At 44.8% G+C, this 25,959-nt stretch overlaps 1 protein-coding gene and 1 pseudogene across 20 annotated transcripts in view; both read left to right on the forward strand.

Moving 5' to 3' along the window:
* LOC113406698 (neurexin-1) overlaps positions 1-25,959 on the forward strand; it is a 1,188,348-nt gene that overhangs the window by 771,829 nt on the left and 390,560 nt on the right. The window lies entirely within an intron of this gene.
* LOC113406699 lies at positions 7,621-8,776 on the forward strand (annotated as a pseudogene).

Below are 25,959 nucleotides of genomic sequence, written 5' to 3' on the forward strand. Positions count from 1 at the left end.
ATGACCTCTCGAGGTCCCTTCCAGTCCTAGAATCTATGAATCTATTAATCTACACTGGGACAAGATAGCTGTTTTGCATAAGCAATCGAAATCCCTGTTTGGAGCATGTAAGCGTGTGACGAATCCACAGCATTGCTTTTAAGATAACTTGGTGCATTTGCAGCTTATTTTATGCCCCCTGGATAGCGTGACCAGATGTCCCGTTTTTAAAGGGACAGTCCCATTTTTTGAGACATTTTCTTATATAGGCACCTATTACCCCCCACTCCCTGTCCCGTGTAGGTATATAGACCCAGATTACCAGAAGTATTTAGGTCCTAACTTCCATTAATTTCAAGACCATAGTGGATAAAAATTGTTCTCTGTAAGTGTCTCTTACATTTTAATATCTTGGAATATGTACTGTATGTTCTGCCTATTGAAAGATACACACTCTGAAATTATCTCTAGCTATTTTATTTATTTAAAAGATGTGATTTTATAACCTGAGTATTTTTTAAAAGTTCCATTAAATTGAGAACTCTAGGTATAAATGTTAATTTAATTTTTAAAGTCTTTGTGTTCTGAATATAAAAGAAAAACAGCAGAATAGAAACCTTTCTAAAAGTCTGTATGGATTGCTACTCACTCAGGTCAAATTTTCTCTAGCATTAAGCTTTTCTTTCTCTAAATGAACAATAAGGGAACAAGTTACTTTTCTCTTTTTTTTCTTAAAGAATTTTATAACTTATATTTCTGACATAAGTCATACGTCTATATTTTCCCCACCATTGTTTAATAAGAACAGCAAAACATTAGTGTGTAATTTAATATGTATTGTGGCAAATTGCCAATGCAGTTATGGTGGGCCCCACGCTTTTCCTTCGTGTGATGGGTCAAGGCGCCGCCTCTTCCCCTATTCTTGGGCTTCCTGCCCTCTCCCACCCTGGGCAGGGTTTCTCTCGGTCCCCTGTGCCTGGGGAATGCTCTGCTCTGCTTGAGCAGGGTTTCCCTTCCCCTGGTACTTTGATCATCTGGTCAATAACAGTACTGCTCCAAAGTACAGTCAGCTCTCCTTTCCTCCTCCCCTCTGACTGAAACAGGGGTTTTTATTCGGTCTCTGGCAGGGCCTTAATTGGCTTCAGGTGCTCTAATTAACCTGTAGTAACCTCTCCTCAGTCCACAGAGAATAAGACTCTGATCATCCTGGGGCTTATATACCTCCATCTATCACTCTCACGGTGCCCTCTGGCCGTGCTGTATCACATATCTCCCACTTCCGCCCCTCCGCTCAACACTACAGGGTTGGACTACTTGGGATGAGAGGCAGTGCTGTTGTGACAGGCTGTCAGCGTTGCCATGTTGGCTTCCGGCCCTATGCTATACCCGGAAATGGAAGTGTTGCATAGTCTAGTCACCTAAGTTTGCTCTAAGCTGCACAGCCATGCAGCAGGGGCTCAGGGCTGCGGTGGAGAAAGATGACTCTCCCACAGCACAGACTTGCTTCTGCGGGGAGAGGCATCACTCCCTGTCGTCCCCAGCGCAGACCTGCTGTGGCGGGGAGAGGTGCCCCTCCCTGCCGTTCCCAGCACAGACCTGCCCCGCTTGCTGCGGCCGGGGGAGAGGAGCCCATCCCTTGGCCCAGCCCAGCCCTGCCAGAGCTGACACAGCTGGGGAGAGGCACCTCTCCCCAGGTCCCAAGCTGCTGCAGTGAGAGAGAGCTGGGGGGAGTCCTCTCTCCCCACCGCAGCCCTGGGGCAGCCTGCACCTCAAACCCCTCATCCCTGGCCCCACCCCAGAGCCCACACCCCGTCGCATCCCAACACTCTGCCCCAGCCCTGAGCCCCCTCTCACACTCTGAACCCCTCATCCCTGATCCCACCCCAGAGCCTTCACCCCTAGGCGGAGCCCTCACCCCCTGCATCCGATCCTCTGCCACAGCTCTAAGCCCCTTCCCACACCTTGAACCCCTCAATCTCAGCCCCACTACAGAGCCTTCACCCCGAGCTGGAGCCCTCACCCCCTGCACCCAACCCTCTTCCCCAGCCCTGAGCCCCCTCCTGCAACCCAAACCCTTCATCCCTGGCCCCACCCCAGATCCCGCACCCCCAGCCAGAGCCCTCACACCCCTGCACTCCAACCCTCTGCCCCAATCCTGAGCCTCCTCCCACACTCCGAACCCTTTGGCCCGACCTCCACCACATGCATTTTGTTATGTGCACCAATATCACCTCCATATTGGTGCACATAACAAAATTCATTCCGCACATGGGTATAAAAAATTAGAGGGAACACTGCTAGTCACTCTCACATTCTTCTCCTTGTTTCTGTGTATCCACTTGAGTGGGGTGGGTCCGTCATGAGGGTGAACTGCCACCCCAGTAGGTAGTATTGGAAAGTCTCCATGGCCCATTTAACCGCCAGACATTCCTTTTCAATGATGGCGTACTGTTGCTCCCTGGGGAGGAGTTTCTGGCTGACGTACAGGATCGGGTCCACCTCCTCCCCGCCCATCTGCAAAAGGACGGCCCCTAGCCCTATCTCTGAGGCATCCGTCTGTAGGATGAATTCCGTCTTGAAGTCTGGGGCTATGAGCACTGGATGACTGCAAAGGGCTGTCCTTAAATCTGTGAATGCTTCTTCTGTTGCATCGGTTCACCTTACTATATCTGGGCTCCGAGATTTTATCAGGTCTGTCAACGGCCATGCCCTCGTAGCATAGTGAGGGATGAATCTGCGATAGTACTCCACTCTCCTAGAAATGCTCTGACTTGCTTTCTGCAGACCAATCGGGGCCAGCCCTGTATTGCCTCTGCTTTCTTCCATTGGGGTTTCACCAGGCCCCTTCCTACTACATGCCTGAGGTATCTGGCCTTCCCTAGTCCTACCGTGCACTTGGGAGGGTTGGTGATGAGGCCAGCCTGTCTAAGAGCCTCTAGCACCTCTTCTACTTTTCCTAGGTGTGTCTCCCAGTCACGGATGATTACATTGCCTGGCTGCATGGTTCTTCTGGATCCTCTGGTCATCTCAATGACCTCTGTTCATTGTTCCAGAGTTAGTTCGGGGCATATTCTCACCTGCCCTTGTGGGCCATCTGTCTGGGGTGGAGCTCCCTGGGTGATCAGGCATGTCTCCCGGTTGAGCCAGGGTTTCAGTAATTTGACTTGGTAGATCTGCTCTAGCCTTCGGCGGTCTGCTCGCTTTACTTTATAGTTGGCTTCCTCTATCTCATATGGCCCATGCCAGCTGGCCAAGAGCTTGCTTTCTGCTGTCGGCACCAGCACCATCACCCATTCTCCTGGTTGAAATCTCTGTGCTTTCGCCCAGCGGTTGTAATAGGTCCGCTGGGCCTCTTGTGCTTTCTGCAAATGCTCTCATACTATGGGGGTCACTCAGACATCTCATCTGTGCCACATGCTTAATGACTTTCTTCCCTGGGTTGGGCTGTTCTTCCCTATTCTCCTTGGTGATATCTAATATGCCACACGGGTGGCATCCATACAGTAGCTCGAAGGGGGTGAATCCAGTAGATGCCTGAGGGACCTTCCATATCGCAAACATCAGGTACGGTAGAAGGGTATCCCAGTCTTTTCTGTGCTGGGCCACCACCTTCTGGATCATGCATTTTAGGGTTCAATTAAATTTCTTGACCAGGTCCTCTGTTTGAGGATGGTAGTCTGAGGTTCACAGAGCCTGGATGCAGAGCAGGGTACATAAGACCCTCATTCATTTCAACATGAAGAGAGTTCCATGGTTGTCAGGATCTCCTTAGGATTGCCCACTCTAGCAAAAACCTTGAGCAGTTCTTTTGCTATTGCCTTGGATGTGGGGCTTCTTAGGGGAATGGCTTCTGGGTACTGTGTGGCGTAGTAAAGGATGATGAGTATGCTTCGGTGGCCCCATGCCAATTTTTCTAGCAGAGCCACTAGGCCCATGGTTATCCTTTCAAAAGGGACTTCAATAACAGGCAGGGGCACCAACGGGGCCTGTAAATGAGGTGGGGGGTTGTGCAACTAGCATTCTGGGCAGGAGGCGCATAGTGCTAGACTTCCGCCCATACTCCTGGCCAGTAAAACCTCCTTTGGACTCTATCCAGGGTCTTATCTAATCCTAGATGTCCCCCAAATAAATGGCTGTGAGCTAGCTCTAACACTGCTTTTGTGTGCTTCCGTGGTACTAAGGGCTGCTCTACTTCTCCTCCCGCTCCCCTCCTCCCCCGTATTTGCGCTACCTGGTACAACAGATTGCCTTTGACCACATAATATGGCCCTGGACCTTTGGTTTTCCCCTTCATAGAATCATAGAATCATAGACTTTAAGATCAGAAGGGACCATTATGATCATCTAGTCTGACCTCCTACACAACACAGGCCACAGAATCTCACCCACCCACTCCTGTATCAAACCTGTGTCTGAGCCACTGAAGTCCTCAAATCATGGTTTAAAGACTTCAAGATGCAGAGAATCTTCCAGAAAATGACCCCACGCTGCAGAGGAAGGCAATAAAACCCCAGGGCCTCTGCCAATCTGCCCTGGAGAAACATTCCTTCCCGACCCCAAATATGGCGATCAGCTAAACCCTGAGCATGTGGGCAAGACTCACCAGCCAAACACCCAGGAAAGAATTATCTGTAGTAACTCAGATCCCACCCCATCTAACATCCCATCACAAGCCATTGGGCATATTTACTGCTAATAGTCAAAGACCAATTAATTGCCAAAATTAGGCTATCCCATTATACCATCCCCTCCATAAACTTATCAAGCTTAGTCTGAAGCCAGATATGGCTTTTGCCCCCACTACTCCCCTTGGAAGGCTGTTCCAGAACGTCACTTCCCTGATGGTTAGAAACCTTCATCTAATTTCAAGTCTAAACTTCCTGATGGTCAGTTTATATCCATTTGTTCTTGTGTCCACATTGGTACTGAGCTTAAATAATTCCTCTCCCTCCCTGGTATTTATTCCTCTGATATATTTATAGAGGGGAATCATATCTCCTCTCAGCCTTCTTTTGGTTAGGCTAAACAAGCCAAGCTCTTTGAGTCTCCTTTCATAAAACAGGTTTTCCATTCCTCGGATCATCCTAGTAGTCCTTCTCTGTACCTGTTCCAGTTTGAATTCATCATTCTTAAACATGGAAGACCAGAACTGCACACAGTATTCCAGATGAGATCTCATTAGTGCCTTGTATAATGGTACTAACACCTCCTTATCTCTACTGGAAATACCTCGCCTGATGCATCCCAAGACCGCATTAGCTTTTTTCATGGCCATATCACATTGGCGGCTCATAGTCATCCTGTGATCAACCAATACTCCGAGGTCCTTCTCCTCCTCTGTTACTTCCAACTGATGCGTCCCCAGCTTATAACAAAAATTCTTGTTATTAATCCCTAAATGCATTACCTTGCACTTTTCATGCCATTTACCTCCACTACCTCCTCCCTCATGGTCGCATATCGCGGGTCGTAGGCTTCGTCCTGCCCTAAATTCTCGCGTGCAGAACCGATCTGTCCTAATTTTATGGCTTTGGTTTTGACTCCAACCCCTGGGTTGCTTCTACTGGTGCTGGGGACTGCCTCCGGTCTTCACTGGTCTGAGTTGTCTTCTGGCCTCCCGGACAGGTTTGCTTACCAACCAGGGCAGCTTTCTGGTTTCCTGCCAAAATCCTGGTTTCTAGCCTTTTATCTGCTCTCCTTTCCTGCCTAGATTTCTGGGGCTTCCCAGGGTATGAAATAATTCTGGGGCAAGTCCGGTGAAAATTGGAGCGGGGCTATTCGTGGGGGCCTTGGGCTCAGCCCAGTGGTTGCTACCCTCCTCTAGCTCTATTAGGGGGAGTAGATTCTCAAACCCTGGGAAGTTCCTACCGATTAAAACCAGGTAGGGAGTCTGGGAACCACCCCTGCGGTCACCTTAGTAGTGTTCCCCTGTACCTCAATCCATCCTGGGATCATGGGATAGAAATGTACGGTGCCATGGACGCATGTTACTCCTGTGTTTTTGGTCTGGGTCAGTTGGTCTTGCCACACTAACTTCCCCAAGACCAGCATGACAGCACTCCCAGAATCCACCAAAGCTATGGTCTCCATGCCATTCATTTTTACCAACCTCATGTACCTATGTGGGGTTGTTACGACCCTCACAAGGCTGGTTAGGCTACATCACTCCCCGTGATCCCCCAGATTGCATTTCATGGGCTCCTCCCTGTTGGGGCACTGGGCTGCTATGTGCTCCAATTCCCCACACTTGTAACACTGATACCTTACCTCAGTTGTCGTCCTCTGCCTTGGGCTCTTTGCTCTGCTCCCCCAGCCCTTGCCCCCTAAGCCTCCAGGTCCCTTCAGGGCCTCAGGCTGCTCCTCCTTCCAGTTATGGTTCTCCTGGAGTTCTCCTGGTCCGCCATGTGTCATCACCTTGGGTCTGGAACAGTTCACGGTCTGACAGCTGTCTCTCTACGAGGGTGACCAACTCATTATAGGTGGAAGGGTCATTCTGGCCAATCCACGCTCGGAGGCCCAATGGTGGCCCCCCCATATACTGGTGCAGCAGCACGAGCTCCATCATTTTCTCAGAGGTAAGGGCCTTGGGGCGCAGGCAGTTCTGGGTGAAGTGGATTAGGTCTAACAGTTGCGACCGTGGTGCCTTGTTCTCACTATACCACCACTCATGGAACCTCTAGGCTCCCAACGCTGTTGTTACTCCAGATCTGGCCAGGATCTCTGTGTTCAGCTGGGGGTAGTCTGCTGCAGCCTCCACGGCCATATTGTAGTAGGTCTTCTGGGCCTCCCGACACAGGAATGGGGCAAGGATACCAGACCACTGATCTCGGGGCCAGGCCAATCGCAGGGCTGCCCTCTCGAAGGCCAGGAGGTATGCCTCCACATCATCCTCCTGCATCATTTTCTGCAGGCAGTTGCTGGCCTGTACGGTCCATGTCCCATTGCCGCTGCGGCTCAGCTCCATAAGGGCCTTTGTGTGGTTAATCACTTCCTGCAGCACAGCCTGGTCCTGGGCGGCCTGGCTCATCAACAGACGATTGGTCTCCTGCTGCAGCCATACCGCCTCCTGTTGGGCTGCTGTGGCTTGCACCAGTGCCTTGACCATGTTGTCCATCTTGGGGATGGGATGGTTTTGGCTCACCCTGGATTAAGTCCATGGCATGGAATCCCACAGCTGACACCACGTGTGACAAATGGCTGATGCTATTATGGTGGGTCCTGCACTTTTCCTTCGTGTGATGGGTCAGGGCGCTGGCTCTTGCCCCTATTTTTGGGCTTCCTGCCCTCTCCCCCCACCCCTTGGGCAGGGTTTCTCTCAGTCCTCTGCGCATGGGAGTCCCTCTGCTCTGCTTGAGCAGGGTTTCCCTTCCCCTGGTACACAGATCCTCTGGTCAATAACAGTACTGCTCCAAACTACAGTCAGCTCTCCTTTTCTCCTCCAGTCTGACTGAAGCAGGGTTTTTTTATTAGGTCTCTGGCAGGGCCTTAATTGGCTCCAGGTGCTCTAATTAACCTGTAATAACCTCTCCTCAGGCCACAGGGAATAAGGCTCTGATCATCCTGGGGCTTATATACCTCCCATCTATCACTCTCCTGTGGGGCTACCACCCCCATGTCACCGGCAGACCAGACGGGGACAACATGGCAGAGTGGAGGAGACATAGGAAGCAGATCCTGGAAGTTGGTGAGCCGTTCAAAGAGGAGAAAGCTGTGGCCAAATACCTACGTTTCATCTGTCCAACAAAATCTACCAACGTGATGGGCCACAGAGTTCATTATTTTATTGCCTCAAAAGCTGTGGACTGCCTTTTGGATTCTAAATGGGCAAAAGCCAAGAAGGGAGAAGAAGCCTTATTTACATTTGAGAGTCTATAGTTGACTATTGCAACAGACTCCTAAAGAAACAGTTCTTTCACTGAGCATCAAAAGTGATGAAAATGAAGTCCGATAAGGACACACAAAAAAAGAAAAAGAGAAAGGAAAGATTGAGAGTGGGAAAGAGGATGAGAAAAAGAGCAAGAAGGAAAGTGGCAAAGATGAAAAGACTAAGAAGGAGAAAGAGAAGGAAAAGAAAAAAAATGGTGAGAAAGAAGAGTGCAAGAAGGATGAAAGCTCAGGAACACCCAAGAAAAAGGAAACTAAGAGAAAATTTAAACTTGAGCCACATGAAGATCAAGTTTTTTTGGATGGAAATGAGGTGTATGTGTGGATCTATGACCAAGTTCATTTTAAAACATTTGCCATGGGACTTGTTCTTGTGATTGCGGTTATAGCTGCAACTCTCTTCCTGCTTTGGCCTGCAGAGATACAAGTAGGTGTTTCCCGCTGCATCCTCTTCCTTGTTATTTGGCTGATAACTGGACGAAGGCATCACTTCTGTTTTTTGCCAAATCTGACAGCAGACGTGGGTTTCATTGACTCCTTCAGGCCCCTGTACACACACGAATACAGGGGACCAAAAGCAGACTCGAGGAAAGAGGATAAATCAGAGTCAAGAAAGCAGCCGAAGTCTGACAGTGAGGAGAAATCAGATAGTGAGAAAAAGGAAGATGAGGATGGAAAAGTCAAAGCAACAGGTAACTCAGGAGCAGAAGACTCTGGAGGAGAGCGGCATTTAGACACAGACAGTGATAGGCGTAAGCATGACTGATCCCAGCATAGTAGTGGAAATGGAAATGATTTTGAAATGATCACAAAAGAGGAACTTGAACAGCAAACAGATGAAGGAGATTGTGAGGAGGAGGAGGAGGAGGAGGAAGAAGAAGAAGGAACTAGGTGTTTGCATGAAAAATCCTAACTCATTGTAGTTTTGAGACTGAATATGTCCAAAACAACTGGATTTTCTTCATTGGCTGATCACCAAAATGTAGTTACAGTAACATTCTTTCCATTTGTTTGCTGAAATACATGTTATCCAAACAGTTCTAACAAAAAACAAAACAAAAAATCACTCTCCTGTGGCCCACTGGCCCTGCTGTATCAGGGTCTGATGTAACACTACTTGGCAGTTACCTGTCTCATGTACTAGTTCATACATCTGAAACAAAATGATTACACTTTTATTTATTTATTTAGTTGTCATTTACAAAAGTACTGGAAAAAGTAATAATTTTAAACTGTGTAGGTTATTAATGCAGGTTTTTGTTATCAGAAACTTTTCACTTGGAAAAATAATACTCCTCATGCAAGGTGCAGATGAGTGTTTGATACATAAACAAAAAGCAAATTAAAGCGTTTCAGGTTTGGTGCATATGCTGAGTTTGTGAAATGGCAAAGTAAACTAGTCGTTGCATTAGAGGTTAGAATCAATTATTTTCTTTGACACTCCTCCTATTTTCTCCTGACAGCCACATTGCTTTACTGGTAATTTCAGTCCTTGCTGAGAGGACTTGCTTGATCTGAGGTTGTGTGAGATTCCTAAATCTGCTTGTGAGGCAACTGTTATTTTTGGCAAAAATGTGCTGGATCCTGTATTGCCGGTCTTTGATTTGTACTGCTTTTCTACAATAATTACTGTGAATAAGAAGGTAGGAAAAGCTTTTTCACATAGAACCTTACACAGACCTCAGGCTGTGGTCTCTGAGATCATAGAATCGTAGAAGATTAGGGTTGGAAGAGCTCTCGAGAGGTCATCTAGTCCAACCCTCTGCTCAAAGCAGGACAAACCCCAACTAAATCATCCCAGCCAGGGCTTTGTCAACCCGGGCCTTAAAAACCTCTCCCTAGGTAACACATTCTAGTGCTTCATCACCCTCCGAGTGAAATAGTTTTTCCTAATATCCAACCTAGACCTCTCCCATTGCAACTTGAGATCATTGCTCCTTGTTCTGTTATCTGCCATCACTGAGAACAGTCTAGATCCATCCTCTTTGGAACTCCCCTTCAGGTAGTTGAAGACTGCTATTAAATCCCCCCTCACTCTTCTCTTCTGCAGACTAAATAAGCACAGTTCCCTTAGCCTCTCTTCATAAGTCATGTGCCGCAGCCTCCTAATCATTTTCGTTGCCCTCCACTGGACCCTCTCCAATTTGTCCACATCCTTTCTGTAGCGGGGGGCCCAGTGCAGCAGTCTGGGAGCTGACCTTGTCTGTGAAGACTGAGGCATAAAAAGCATTGACTACTTCAGCTTTTTCCACATTGTCTGTCACTAGGTTGCCTCCCCCATTCAGTAAGGGTCCCACACTTTCCCTGACCTTCTTCTTATTGCTAACATACCTGAAGAAACCCTTCTTGTTATCCTTCACATCCCTTTCTAGCTGCAACTCCAATTGTTCTTTGGCCTTCCTGATCAGAGCTGTCCCATCCATAGGATGGACTGGGGCAACTGTCCCAGGACCCACGCTTTGGAGGCCCCGCGCTTTGGGACTCGGGGTCCAGGGTGGCCTGGATGGTTAGCGGTTGGCCTGGCGTCAGCAACAGTGAGTGACCCGGCCCCAGCCTGCCCTGCTCCACTCCGCTCCTCCACGCCCTGCCATCTCCTGACATCGCTCAGGGGAGGGGGCGGAAGCCGGAAAGAGGCAGGGTGGAGGCTTGGGTGAAGGGGTGGAATGGGGGCGGGGAGGGGGGCGGAGCAGGGGCAGGAAGAGGCAGGGCAGGGCCTGGGACTAAGGGGGGAGGTGTCCTGGGGATGGCCCTTTTCCTGATTACACATTACGTATGATTACATATTACATATGATTACATATTGCTCGAGCAATATTTTTATACTCCTCCCTAGTCATCTGTCCAAGTTTCCACTTCTTGTAAGCTTCCTTTTTGTGTTTAAGCTCTCCGAATATTTCTCTGTTAAGCCAAGCTGGTCGCCTGCAATATTTGCTTTTCTTTCTGCACATTGGGATAGTTTGTTCCTGCGCCCTCAATAAGGCTTCTTTAAAATACAGCCAGCTCTCCTGGACTCTTTTCCCCCTCATATTAGCCTCCCAGGGATTCTGCCCATCAGTTCTGTGAGGGAGTCAAAGTCTGCTTTCTTGAAGTCCAGGGTCTGTATTCTGCTGCTCTCCTTTCTTCTTTTTGTGAGGATCCTGAACTCAACGATCTCATGGTCACTGCTGCCCAGGTTGCCACCCATTTCTACTTCCCCTTCCAATTCAAAAGACTATCTATCAGCCCCAGCCTAAGGTGGAGATACAATGTGAATGATACAGTATATCACTGCTTTTGTATGGAAATACTACAGAGGTTGGCCAATGCGTCTTTAATGTTAAAACAGCCAAAGTGAAGACGGATGTAGAGAGTAAGATTTAGATTCAGTGGTTCAGATTCTGATCTCAGCTATCTGCAGTAGAGTTATTCTGTATTTACACTGAATATAACTGAGACTAGAATCTGTCCTGTAGGGCCAAATGCTGTCCTTGACTCATGCAGATGTTTACAATTGATATCAGATTCCACTGAATTGCATATGTGTATCTAGGAGTAGAATCTGACCCAAAGAGAGAGACTCCTGGTGTGGGGTGGGGTGGACTGGGATGTGGGGTACCGCTAGAGCTGGTCATTGATGGTTTTGGTGAAATGTTTTTCAATGAAAAATGCTGATTTATCAAAGTCACAACTGTTTGTAGGAAAGGGTCAGTTTTGACAAATTTGCCATTTTGAAAAATTTGTTAAAAACAGTTTAGAAATTGTCAAAATGTCCAATTTTGACATTTTTGAAACAAAAGTTCCTTTTTTCAGGTTGAAATGTTTTTTATTTTGAAACTTAAGTTAATTTATAGTTTAAAAAAGTTTAAAAAATAAAGTAGGTTGAAACAGAAATGCTGTGAAATTATCAAAACAAAACATTTCAATTGACTAATCTGAAATGTTTTTCAGATTTTCAGTTTGCAAAATATTTTGAGATTTCAACTTTTCATCCCAGTTTGGGACAGAAAAAAAAATTCAGAAACTCAAATTCTCATATGATGGGGAAACCATTTCCCTCTCAGCTATACTCCTGAATTCTAGTCCTGGCTCTAGTGCATTCCCTCTGGAACCTTGTGCAAGCCACTTAACCTGCTTGCCTTGGAATTGCCATCTGTCAAATGGGAATACCCGTCTTGGTACTTCATAGAGTTGTTGAGAGGATTTAGTAATGCTTTGCAAAGTGCTTTGAGAATGAAATGCATTGTACAGGTGTTATGTATTATTTGTTTTGGGATTTACATTTGCATTGTTCTGAGGTCTGGGGCTTGCAAAATTCAGTCCTGGACTAGTTTCAAAATACTGTTAGACAGAGGGATTTGTGAGATCTTCAAGGTCCAGAACCCATTGGAGAAATGACTGTCTTACAATTTTATAAGTCAAAAAGTCCCAGCTTTCCAACAGCATAAGGCTTTTGTTTCTAGCTATAGCAGGTCGCAGGAGATAGCTAAAATATGAGTATTATAAACCTTAATGGTGTTTGATATCTGGTCTTTTTAGGAAAGATGTCTACATTATGGCATGATTGCAGTAGTCTCTCTGTGCATGAAACTCTCATTGATTTCAGTGAGTATTTCATATATAAAATACGCTTGGGGCCCATATTTTATAGGGCTGAATTGATGTGTGGGAATCATATAATTACATTGGGAATACACTATACTTATGGCAAATAATATAATGGTGGCAAAGTGAAGGGGAGACCAAGAATTGCTATTGCTCATGAGCTACTTCTATTTGTGGTACAGTTGCCTTGCTCTCTGGTTGTCAAAGGTCCTGTCTTCCTCTCTGCTCCTTCAGGTGATTAAAGTATTGAGATAGCATAGGAATCTTTGTCACTTTTTTCTAACTGTGTTAACTATCCAGTTCTGTTTTCATAGATGTTTAACACTATTCCTTAGATATTCACTCTGTTAAAGGAAATCTTGTCTGGATTTGGATTTGACCAAAGATAACTACAACTGTTGTCTTTGTAGGTTTGGGTATCTTGTTTCTATGTAGTAGTCCAGAAAAGTGATCTGTCCACAGGAGATAAGGATAGAATACTTTTTTGAGTTTCTATAATCATGATTAATACAAGCCATATATTTTCTACGTCATAGTAATGGATTCAACATTGCAATTTGCTCTGTCAGGACTTCCAGCTAATTGGGATAAGTTATATATGTTTCTGTTCCTGTTATGATCTCTATAAGGCTGTTTTGTTCTAACCTAGATTATAATTCTTGATGGATTTCCTTGTAACATTGCACATTGCTAAGATGTGGTAAGAATCTTTGCATTACACAAAGACTAATGCTTTGAGTGTGCTTCTTCCTACTGATGTCAAGTTTCAGGGGGTAGCCGTGTTAGTCTGTATCCACAAAAACAACAAGGAGTCCTGTGGCACCTTAAAGACTAACAGATTTATTTGGGCATAAGCTTTCGTGGGTAAAAACCCCACTTCTTCAGATGCATGGAGTGAAAATTACAGATGCAGGCATTATTATACTGACACATGAAGAGAAGGGAGTTACCTCACAAGTGGAGAACCAGTGTTAGCAGGCCCATTGGCCCTGAATGTACATTGGCCAAACTGGACAGTCTCTACGTAAAAGAATAAATGGACACAAATCGGGCATCAGGAATGGTAACATACAAAAGCCAGTAAGAGAACACTTCAATCTTCCTAGACATTCTATAACAGATTTTAAAGTAGCCATACTTGAACAAAAAAACTTCAGAAACAGACTTCAAAGAGAAACTGCAGAACTAAAATTCTTTTGCAAATTTAACACCATTAATTTGGGCTTGAATAGGGACTGGGAGTGACTGGCTCACTACAAAAGCAACTTTGCCTCTCCTGGAATTGACACCTCCTCATCAATTATTGGGAGTGAACTATATCCACCCTGATTGAATGGGCCCTGTCAACACTGGTTCTCGCTTGTGAGGTAACTCACTTCTCTTCATGTGTCAGTATAATAATGCCTGCACCTGTAATTTTCACTCCATGCATCTGAAGAAGTGGGGTTTTTACCCACGAAAGCTTATGCCGAAGTAAATCTGTTAGTCTTTAAGGTGCCACAGGACTCCTTGTTGTCTTCCTACTGAATATATCTATGTGCCAAGTCTTGTTCTATGAGTTACAAATACCATGAATTTCTGTGATACTCTCCCTCTCCCCTCCCCACCCCCACACACACATCATGGTTTTTGTCACAGAAGTCATGACCATGAAAAACATACAGTCTTAATCACGACTGAATACTGATGTAAGCATGCATAAAGCAACCTTCATCTTCTGAGGCTACATGGATGCCAGGAACAAAAGCCTCATGATGAAAAGAAAACTGGCATGATAATGGATGGTAAAAGTTCATATTCAATACTTGGTGCCTATTTCTTCTCCAATCAGAGAGCAATTTGCTGTGATATTCAATGCTTTACTAAAAAAATATGCAGATGCTCTCAAAATCTCTCTGTTGTTAAGGTATACTTTGTTCATATAAATAAGAATATCTATAGTATGTGTGTATATATATTGTGTGTTTGTTAATGTATATTGGATAGGAATAGAAAAATTGCTTTTGCCACATGCAAAGATAAGAAAATGAATATACATGATTATTTTATTCTAAACACATCCTAAAACTGGGTCTTTCATTAAATATGATTAAAGTTGCAGTCACATTCCAATCTCAGTGACACTTTGATAAATCCAGAGTATTTCCATTAACTTTGCTGGAGTTACTCTGGATTTTCCTGACTTTACATGAGATCTGAATATAGTCCCCATATTGTTTTATAATTGGAATTTTTTCTCAGTTTCCAGAAAATCTTTGTAGCTGGCATATGAAACTTTTACTATATGAAAAACAAACTCTATGAATGAAGTGGATACATGCAGTGTGTACAGTTAGATTGTAGAGAAATCACTCTTACCTGAGCTAAATGTTCCCCTTTGAATAAATAAACAGTTTATATATTCTATCTATAATAAAATACTTTATGACCATTTATTTGGGATTGTAACTTTGAATGACTATTGGTTACTTTTTATTTGCAAACTGAAAAGACAATCCTCTTAAGGAATTAGAAAGCTAAGTGCAAAAGTCATGTTAGCAGGATTGGTCTAGCTAATTCATTGCCTGTCAGGACAGTCTTAACTTTTTAGTACAGTAGTTTTTCTCACGTTACCGTTGATGGAACTGAGATGAGCCTATGATTGACAAAGCCATGTCTTGACTATTTAATTAATCATTTTCTTTTTAGTGCGTATTAATCAAAGTGTTCATTATTTTTAAGAGTGGAAATTCTGAACATTTCCCTTTTACTTTGATCCTCTCTTAAACTTGTAATTGAAAGTAGTTAAAGCTAAAAATAGCTTTTTCTATATTTCAGAAGTTGAGGAATCTACAGAGATTAATTAGTTTCTGATGGGGGTGGGAGGATCAAGTTGGAGGGGGTGATACCTCACTTAGACCTAAAGCCCAAAGTAAGCAATTGAGGGAGAGTATGGGTGGGATATGGAGGAAACCCAGTCCAGCCTTCTCTTTCACAAAGAATGAAGAGAATTTGTTTGCAGGCAGGAAGAGGGAAATGAGGGTTATTGAAGGTACATAAAAAGACTTCTGCTCTCTCTCCTCTCTCCCTCCACTTCTTCACTTTGCAAGCCCTGGATTTAATGTGGCCATCCTAGACTTTACTGTGTGGGCTAAGCCACCAAAGAGCCCCACTGCACTTGTGGAGCAGGAGAAGCTTTGTGACAAAAACAGGTGATAATAATTTATAGGAAAATAAATTAGGTAGGTAGGCAGAAACCTTATCAATTGCATGCTTCCTTTCCCACTGGCAGTCTTCTCTTCACTACAGTCTGATGCAAAGTGGTCCCTTTCTCCACAAGTCCTTAAAGCTAAGTGAGTCTCTTTTGACTCAGGCCAGCCCTTGTATGCTAGCATGTTGCACAGTACTGAGATTATTACTGCTTATGCAGTCATTCACTTAACTCTGTCTCCAGGATTAATAACTTTAACTAGCTCATGAAGGATTAATGGATTAGTCTGTGTCACCGTGCCTCAGTGGGTCACAACTGAGAATACCAGATTAAGGACAAACTGCTCAGAAATGGGGTGGACTCACCCCAAACTGGTAGTTAATCTTCCATAAGATATACCAAACCAGCAACAAAAGTAAACTTCTTTCTCACCACACTGGCAAACAAGAAGTAAGAAATGCAGTCTCTTTAGGTATTCCAGTCCTGGATTCAACACCCAGACACTCGACTTAATGATGAGTGGTTATTTAAAACCAATTTCCTCAACCAAAGTGTGATCCCAAAGGACCAGCCACATACCCAGTTCAAATTTAAACATTTTATTAAAGCTAGTGGCAGGGCTGCCCAGAGGATTCAGGGGGCCTGGGGCAAAGCAATTTCGGGGGCCCCTTCCATAAAAAAAGCTGCAATACTATAGAATACTATATTCTCGTGGGGGCCCCTGTGGGACCTGGGGCAAATTGCCCCACTTGCCTCCCCCTCTTCCCCCCCGGGCGGCCCTGGCTAGTGTTAAAATTATATAATACACAGGTTAAGGAAAGAGTGTCTGTACATCTGGGTATAGTGCTTAGATTATCCACAAATACAAAGTTTGGTTTAAAAGTCATAAGATACATGTAAAAAGAACAGGAGTACTTGTGGCACCTTAGAGACTAACAAATTTATTAGAGCATAAGCTTTCGTGGGCTACAACCCACTTCTTCGGATGCATGTAGTACATAATCTGCAATAACCCAAATTTAGATGAATAAATTTAACAATACAGTTTTGATATTAGCATCCAAGTATTTGGGTACATTACTCATGAAAAGTTATACAGAGAGTTAGTTGGTTGTGGAAAGCAAATATATCAATGAGTGAAGATTGTCCCTCAGTAAGATCTTACCCAATAATCACTCTGTTGCCAATCCTTTAGTGTCTAATATCTAAAGGTTTATTTATCAGAGGGAAAAAAAGAGATGAGAGTTAAAATTGGTTAAAGGAATCGAATACATACGATAATTGCAAAAAAATTTTATCAGGCTGTGATGGAATAAACTGTTGGCTCATAATGTGTCTGGTTGCTTCCAAAAGATTGGAAGGTCCTCAGTCCATTGGTTAGAATTCTCCCATTAGTATAAGTCCATACTCCAGAGATCAGAGCAGGAAAGAGGCGAAACGAGATGCTTTCAGGGCCTTTTACAGCTCTGCCATGTAGGGTTACCAACTTTCTGATTGCAGAAAACTGAACGCTCTGTCCCTGACCTGAGGCCCTGTACCTACCCTGCCCCTTCTCTGAGGCCCTACCTCCCACTCACTCCATCCCCCCTCCCTCCATCACTTGCTCTCACTCACTCACTCACTCACTCATTTTCACTGGGCTGGAGCAGGGGGGTTGGGTGCGGGAGGGGGTGAGGGCTCTGGCTGAGGGTGCGGGCTCTGGAGTGGGGCCAGATATGGGGTTCAGGGTGTGGGAGGGGGCTCTGAGCTGCGGCAGGGGGTTGGGGTTCCTACCTAGAGGCTGCAGGGACATGCTGGCAAATTCTGGGAGCTGCACGGAGCTAGGGCAGGCAGGGAGCCTGCCTTAGCCCCACTGCGCTGCCGACCGGACTTTAAATGGACCGGTCAGCATCGTCTCTTTTAAACTGAGCATTCCGGTTTGAAATTTTATGCCTTGCAACCCTACTGCCATGTGGAGGGTCTGCTTTTAGTGCCGATAGTGGGAAAGTACAAGCACAAGATGGAGTCCGGTATCACATGAGCTGGCCACATGCCCTTCAATGAGTCATAGCCGGAGCCATTACCCATATTCTGGCTAAAATGTCCACAGGAACATCCATCAGGTGGGGATAAGCTTCTTCCATGGTGGCCCATTGTGTTTGCTGACAGGCCATCAACTTGAATGGTCCATTCACAATGTGCTGGCTAGATTGGATGTAAACTACCTTGTGGGTGTTACGCAGGAGCAAACATTTGAAATACAGGTATAAAGTCAATATTCATAACTTCAGACATAGCAATGATACATGCGTACAAATAGTATAATTATATTCAGCAACTCATAACTTTTGCATTGACCCCTTACATGTCATACTTTGTACAAGATTTGTTGCAATTATATAACAGTAGTGGCAATAATTATCTACTTGGTCATATTTTAATCATATAACATCAGAGTCTGTCTTTACTAACATCTTGCTTGCAGTACTGTTGTAGCCTTGTTGGTCCCAGGATATTAGAGAGATAAACTCGATGAGATAATATCTGAGGAAGACCTAAAGAAGAGCTCTGTGTAGCTTGAAAGCTTGTCTCTTTCACCAACAGAAGTTGGTCCAATAAATGATATTTCCTCACCCACTTTGTCTCTTTTATTAACATGTGGAGACAGTGGGATATATAATGCATACATTTGAAAAATAACTGTTCGTAACCAGGTCCTTTCCAGACATTTCTCTCGCATGCATCAGTAGTTTATGACTGCTGTTTACTTTATAAATGTCCTTTTTGAAGATCAAGATGCAGAGCATGAAAATCCAAATACAGTTATGTACAGACTAACATAAGGAACCCTCTGCAATCTTGTAATATTTTGTCTTGCTCATTTTTGTTTCAAGAGTTTTTATAGGAAGACTGGACCTATCACTCAGAATATATGTTGAGCAAACATCAAAATTATGATGATTCATATATTGCAACTGTAACATAATAAAGAGAGAAACATATACAGTCTGAAGTAATATGATCTGAAATAAACTGAGACAGGACAGGAACCGACAGTTACATTACATTATTCAATGAAGGAGAATCTAAAACACTGCTGCAGGCAAATGGATGTATGGTGCATTTAATATATTGGAAAAATTATATATAATGTACTATTAAGGGAGGGTATATAATGTATTCTGCAGGAAAAAACTTCCCTTAATCCACCCATTTTAGACAGAACCATAGTGGGATACATAGTTGTGTTGAAGAGAATTATGAAATGGCCTCTGTTTACAAAAGGAGAGAAATCTATAAACCAGCTATTTCATGAAAGGGGCTCATGGTTACAAAACTCAGCTCCCAAAGTAGTAACTCAAGGGTCAAATCAATCTTGAGCACAATAAAAGAACTGAGGTTTTCCCTGTATTATGTCGATATCTTTCAGAGCACCCGAAAACAGGATCATTACGTTTGAGAAGTGTTTGAGCTATCCATAGATAGAGCCTGTATTATCTAAAAAAGAATGTTCAGTCAACAGAAGTTTTAATGTTTCACTGTTTACCATAGACACTTTTTTTATCATGACGATCTGTTGTATACACCCAGAATAAGACAAATGTCTGCCCACAACTAAGATCCAATTAGTTTTTCAAACTGCTAAGCAGTATTTCTTCAGGCCTCCCCAATGTTTTATAATAACTGGAACTAAACCTAATTAAGAAAGTGTCTTTCTTTGGAAAAGAAAAGAGAAGTAAAGTCTGATGGAGTCACTCACAATTCAACTTAAAGCAAATATGTCTCGCTTGTTGAAATTGGAAAAAGTCTCCTTGAGGTATGCTAAATGTCTCTTGCAGGTGCTAGAAAGATCTCAAGTTGTTAACAAATAAAGCCATAAAGAATTTTCACACATTTACAAAACCAGTTGGTAAACTGGGGGGAAAGCCTTGGCTCATAACATAGGTGACTAAATGCTTCAGGAGATGCATCTCTCCTAAAGCTTCCAATTTAAATACCAACCTATTAAAGTATTCTGTAAGAATAGTGGTGAGACCTCCAAGAAGAGCATTAAAGAATACTTATATCCTGAAAACTGGCGGCAGAATGTTTGCCCATTAGTTGTCCGGGGCCACACAGTTGTATAAAGATTTGATTTCATTTTTGTGTATCAGGTGGAATATCAGGGCCATTTCTGGCATATATGATGTAGCTCCTTTGAAACCAATGCTGAAACCAGCTAAGATCTGACCCTCATTATTTCAAGCGTGCATGTTTGTGTGGCGAGATGGAGTTAACAATTTTAGTAGGAACACATATATACACACTGTTGTTTTGGTTCAAAAGGAAAACACTTAAGCAGTGTGTACAAAGAGTAGTAGGTTGTAGTTGATCACTGCTGAGGTTCAGAGGCGGATTAGAGTTTTGTTGGGCTCTGGGCCAGAGCAAGTGGGGGCACCTGCCCACTGCTTCCACCTGCAGTCCCCCTGCCCCCTCCTGGTGCTCCTGTTGGGTAGCAGGGACGGGGCACAGGGGCTTCCCCCACTCCCGGGCAGAAGTGCTGAGGAGCGGGTGGGAGAGGATGGTGGAGCAGAGCAAACTCCCGCACCCCGACCCCGCTCCCTGGCAGGAGCACGGGGCAGAGTGGGGCAGGTGCCATTTTTCCGGGGGGCCTCCAATTGGCCGGGGCCCCTGGGCATGGGCCATGTAGCTAATCTGCCACTGCTGAGGTATGCAAGAAGATTTTGATTCCCCATAAAGTACGTTTTGACTCTTCATCTGAGGCATAACCCAAAGCCTACTGAAGTCAATGTAAAGACTCTTTGGATCAGGGCACAAATTAGAGTTTTTGTGAACTTATTGTATTGGAAGCCAAAAACCTCAACTAAAGTATCCCCTGAAATTTGGCTGTTCACTTTTCTCTCTTTTTTTTCTCTCAATTTTTCATTCATCTTTCTGCTCTTTGGATTTTTTCTTCTCACCTAATGCCTTTGTTTTTTGCTGCTAATCAGTCTACCCTTGTCCCCATGTCACCTTGGTTTTTTTATACTCCCTCCCACCCGCCTTTGTGTCACTCTTGGTTCCCATGTTAGGGAGCCTCCTTTTGTCTCTGATTCATCCCCAAAGCCTGTGCAACAGAAAAACTCCCTTTTGACCCTGTGGATACTGCTCCATTGCCCGGGGTATAGGGAGGTCTTTAGAGAGCACCCTTTGTCAAATCTTCCCCCCAGCGGTTGAAGACACAAGGAATGAAGGACCAAGTGTGTCCCAGAACTTCAAGAAGCTGTCACAAAGCAACTTTATATTGGTTTTATTCCTCACCCCATGCCACCTCCCTCTTATTCATTTGTGTTCTTGCTCCGTCCCTCTTTTCTTCTGTATGTTTTTGTTCAATTTCCCCCCTCCCCCCAATCCCTTCTGTTTCTTCCTTATCTCCCAGGATTGTGCTTCTCCTTCCTGCTTACAGACCATATGTGCCAGTTTCACTCTTTGGTAGGAGCTCAGAGAAATGCTTAGTGTAGGAGCAGCTGAGGTGACAGGTAAAGGGATGGGCAATGCATTGACCTGCTAAGGGGGCATCATTTCTCCCCTCTTCTTTTGCTTTTCCTAACAGTTAAAGTGGAATTGAATGCTTGTTATGATATTCAAGGACCTTGATACCTAAAGTTAGACTCATGAACTCTTATTAGGCCCCTTAATTGGGGTTTTCAAAGGGAGTTATTTCAATGGGAGATGGGAACCAAACGCCATTCAATTTTTTTGAAAATACCAGGCCTAAGGTAAACTTTTCAGAAGTGCCTGAGTGATTTAAAAGCACAGGCATAGTTTGACTTCTGTATTTGGGGGAGCAGTTCCAGTCATGCCAATGGTGCTATGTGTGTGGGGGGGGGGGGGGCAAATTTCACACCTGCCTGAGACTTTCAGTTGGGGGGGGGCAATGCTCTCCAGTCCCCCCAAAACTATGCCCATGTTTAAAAGCCTAAGTCCCACAGTGTTTAGGCTCCTAATTTCCTACATTACTTTTGAAATGGGATTTGGGCTCCTAAGTCAATTAGGCATTTCTGAAAATTTAACCCCTAGATATCAGTGGCCTATTTTCAAAGGAGTTGAGCAACTTCAGCAGATTTAGACATCTAACATTAGGCACCCAGCTTTGAAAATGTAGGCCCAAATTCCTATGAGAAACTATTTTAATGTGTATGTGGTAGGGTAGGAGGGAAGGGAGGGAAGAAGGGAATGGGACACTCACAGCACTAGAAGTATTTACTCACCAGAAATCTTTGTTAGGTTCAGTCAGGAAAGGCGAAAATTTCGTCAATGTTCTGGAAAGTTACAGTTGTTTCAAATTGGGAATTCTGGTAAATTCTTTCCTCCTGTTGGACAGGAGGCATGGATTGATTTTAAAGGATTGTGCTGTAATGCAGACCTTGTGTGTTCTATTGAAATAGATTATCTGCTTTCCAGCAGGTTTGGACTGGCCCAGGATGCTTGAGAAGCTGAAAGCATCCTGCCTACTCTGAGTAGTAAGTGGCCTATGAACGCTTGTATTTTTTCCAAGTCCAAGGACTGGTGGCCTGAATTGTCAACAGGAGCCTATTCTCCCACACAGGATATGTTTAACTATCTTTGAAGTCTCATTGACTCCAGTGAAAGTTATTCACATCCTATGATGGGGGAATAGCACTTCAGAGATATAAACTATGCTGTGAAACACTATAAAAATGAGAAGCCCAGCAGAACCCTCACTATTCCCCTGCACCAAACCCCTGTATCACCCACCAGTACCACACAGGACCAACAGTTAATCCGGGTGGGTGCCAATAATAATGGGAAAGGAGGAAGAAGATGTTTAAAGTCCTATAGAATTTAATGGAGATGAAGCTATTAAAGTTACATGGCTATAACTCTAGAGTGCTATAGAATTTAATAGAGAATATTATCCGTTCTACTTTAAAAAATCATCCTGCAGTGTTCTATAGCATGGATATAATTCTCTATTACCTTGTTTATAGGGTTTTAAACCATCCTATAGAATTTATCTCATTCTATTAAATTCTATAGGGCTTTTCCAAAGGGTCTTCTGTAGTGTTGCCTGATCTGTGGATTGTGTACTAATTATATTGATTATTTAAGAATTCCCAGTTATCACTCTGAGGTTTAACAGGTACTTGTCCCAAGTTCAGGCACAGTATTTTTAAAATTACTGTTCAGTTGGGAGCTCCAATATACACATTTGCAACACTCCCACTTAGGAACCCTCGGTATTTGTAATAGTTTTATTAATACATTTATCAGTCACAAACACTGTAACCCACCAAGGTAGATAGAGATAATACAGAATGTATATCTGAACAGCCATATATTCTCACCATCCCTTGCAGAACAATCTAAAAGGTTAGTTGTTATCCTCCTCATCACCACAGGTGCTGACTTTCTGATTTCCTAGGGGATGCTCCACCCCCCCGCCGTCCCAGGCTCCGTCGCATTCCACCCCTTCCCCAAGGCCCCACCCACACCCCACCTCTTCCCACCCTGTTCTATCTCCTCCCCACCATAGAGGACCGGTGCCTCCCCTTACTTGGGGGGCATGATCTAAAGGGGAGGTCACGTGACCACTCACGTGTGTGTCCCCCAGCCAACCTCCCCCTGTGCCCAGCCTGGGACCACATCACTCTCCCCGCTCCACCTTATCTGTGGGGGAGAGGGATGCTCTGTCCTCCCACTGCACCTGCTCCCCCACCCCCAGCACATTCCACCACTCTCCCTAAGTGGGAGAGAGCCCAGACGGGGAGCGGGAGGGAGTCGCTTCTAACACCAGACCCTTCCATTCACTGCTCTGCAGCCCAGCAGCTGCCTGAGAGACCCTGGCTGGGGAGGAGGCAGCTTCTGCTCCCCACTCGAGCTGGGCTGCTAGGGACTGCAGCTCAGCGAGCCAGAAACGTGCCAGGACGGGAGGAGGGGCTCTGTCTCACTCATCCCAGGTCCCCAGCACCCAAGCCCGGGTGTGGTGCGGAAGCTGCCTCCCCAGCCAGGCTCTCTCAGGCAGCTGCCAGTCCGCCAGCATCCCAGCAAGCAGAAGGGGCTAGTCCCCCCCCTTCTACTCCTCGGCATCTGGGGATGTCCCTCCAGCCCCGTCCTTGCTCCACCTCTTCCTGCCCTCACTCCTCCCCCTCCCCTAGCACCTCCTGGATGCCGCTGAACACCTGATCCTTGGCAGGTGGGAGGTGCTGGGAGGGGGAGGAGGAGGAGCTGATTGGCGGGGCCCACCGCTGGTAGGAGGCACTGGGGGCAGGAGGGAGAGGGAGAGTCCACCGGTAGGTGTTGAGCACCCACTATTTTTTTTCCATGGTTCTCCATCCCTGGAGCACTCACGGAGTCGGCACCTGTGCTCATCACCATCACCATCCTCACCATCACCATTGGCCATCATCCTGGCACCTCCCAAGGCTGCATCTCTATCTCTTCCTGCACACAGGGTGGGATACAACTTTTATATATTACTCTGACATCACTATGCCAAATGCATATTCAGTAAAGGTTTCTCCCCTCTTCCTTATATGTATTTCCTCACTGTACAAATATTGGAGTGCCCTTCTCATATAGGTTAGCATATTATGATCTCAACTGATTATCAATTCATTACCATGACACTCTTATGTCAGACATCTGCAAATGTTCCTATCCTAAAATATCCAAAAGCTGTTGTTAGTTCATATTCCTGTAGTTGCCTGGTGTTATTATGTACAAACTCCCCCTTTAAACACTCTCTTCCCAGTTCCCCAAAACTTAGGGGTGACCGTTGGGCCATTTATCTGTGCCAAAGTTCATAGGCCTCAAGCCTTACGCTAATTGCTGAAGCTTTTAGGCCTGTAGGTTCCTTGTTTTACTGCTAAATAAAATAAAATGCTAAAGCTAGCTCTGTGGACTACAGTAGAGAAGGGATGAGGCAGGTGGGTGTCTGACAAAATAAGGGAGGAAGCTTGTTATTGTTGTTCATTATTTCTATTATAATAGCACTCAGAGGCCCCAGTCAGGATCTGGGCATCATTATGTTAGATCTTGTACAAAAACATAAGGTGACATGTGTGACCTTGCACTCCATAATGTTTTATGGAAATATGCTTATGAGTGTGAATATAATGTAACTAGAATATGCTTTATGCAAAAGGTCTCTTGTAAGGTATCATTACAAAGCTTATAATCTACTGAGTGTGATCATACTATCTGTATGTATGTATCATTCTTGTATTTGAACCTAGAAATGTAAAATATAACTCTTAGGTCCTATTGTAATTATGCAAAGTGTGGGCCATTGATGGTGGTTTAGAATCTTGATGGCTCCCATTGACTAGGACAATTGGTTGTAAATAGCTCTGTTTACTTGCAAGCCTTCCTGTGTTCCTGTAAGGCAGCCCAGGAAGAATGGTGGAATCCATCTTAAACCTGGTGCTTTTCCATTTAGAAGGAGGGGTGGGGATCCAGAAAGACAAAAGATACCCGCCTTGTGCCAAAGCTATAAAAGGGGGTGGAACAGAACAAAGGGGGTGGCCAGTCATGAGAACACCCCTAGTTTCCACCTAAGATGCCTGCTGGAACTAACAAGGACTGTACCAGGGGAAAGGATTGGGCCCAGACTAGGAAGGAGTCTAGTCTGTGAAAGAAGCTTATTGGGACATCTCTGAGGGTGAGATTTACCTGTAAACAGTTTCTTAATGTATTAGGCTTAGACTTGCGTGTTTTGTTTTATTTTGCTTCGTAACTTACTTTGTTCTGTCTGTTATTACTTGAAGCCACTTTAATCCTACTTTTTATACTTAATAAAATCACTTTTGTTTATTAACAAACCCAGAGTAAGTGATTAATACCTGGGGGAGCAAACAGCTGTGCATATCTCTCTATCAGTGTTCTAAGGGCAGACAGTTTATGAATTTACCCTGTATAAGCTTTATACAGAGTAAAGCGGATTTATTTGGGGGTTTGGATCCCATTGGGAACTGGGGGTCTGGGTGCTGGAGATAGGTGACTTGCTGAGCAGTTTTTGGTTAAAGTCTGCAGCTTTGGGGGTGTGGACCAGACCTGTGTCTGTGTTGCAGCATACTAGCATGTCTGGCTCAACAAGGCAGGGTTCTAGAGTCTCAAGCTGGCAGTGGAAAACGGGCTCAGAGGTAACTTCAGCACGTCAGGTGACAGTCCCAAGGGGGTCTCTGTGACCGAACCCGTCACAACATGGTCACTGTAGCCTGTAGTTGTAGCAGAGCACCTTGGCCTGTGATTTAGCCAGTCCTCCCCTACTTTCCAGAATGCATTGTTTAAATGCACAACAGCTTATTCCCAGAGAAGAAAGCCCTGACCTCATACTTGGTTTG

This window comes from Terrapene carolina, unplaced genomic scaffold, assembly GCF_002925995.2.
Source record: "Terrapene carolina triunguis isolate 2854851 unplaced genomic scaffold, T_m_triunguis-2.0 Scaffold122, whole genome shotgun sequence".
Lineage (NCBI taxonomy): Eukaryota > Metazoa > Chordata > Testudines > Emydidae > Terrapene > Terrapene triunguis.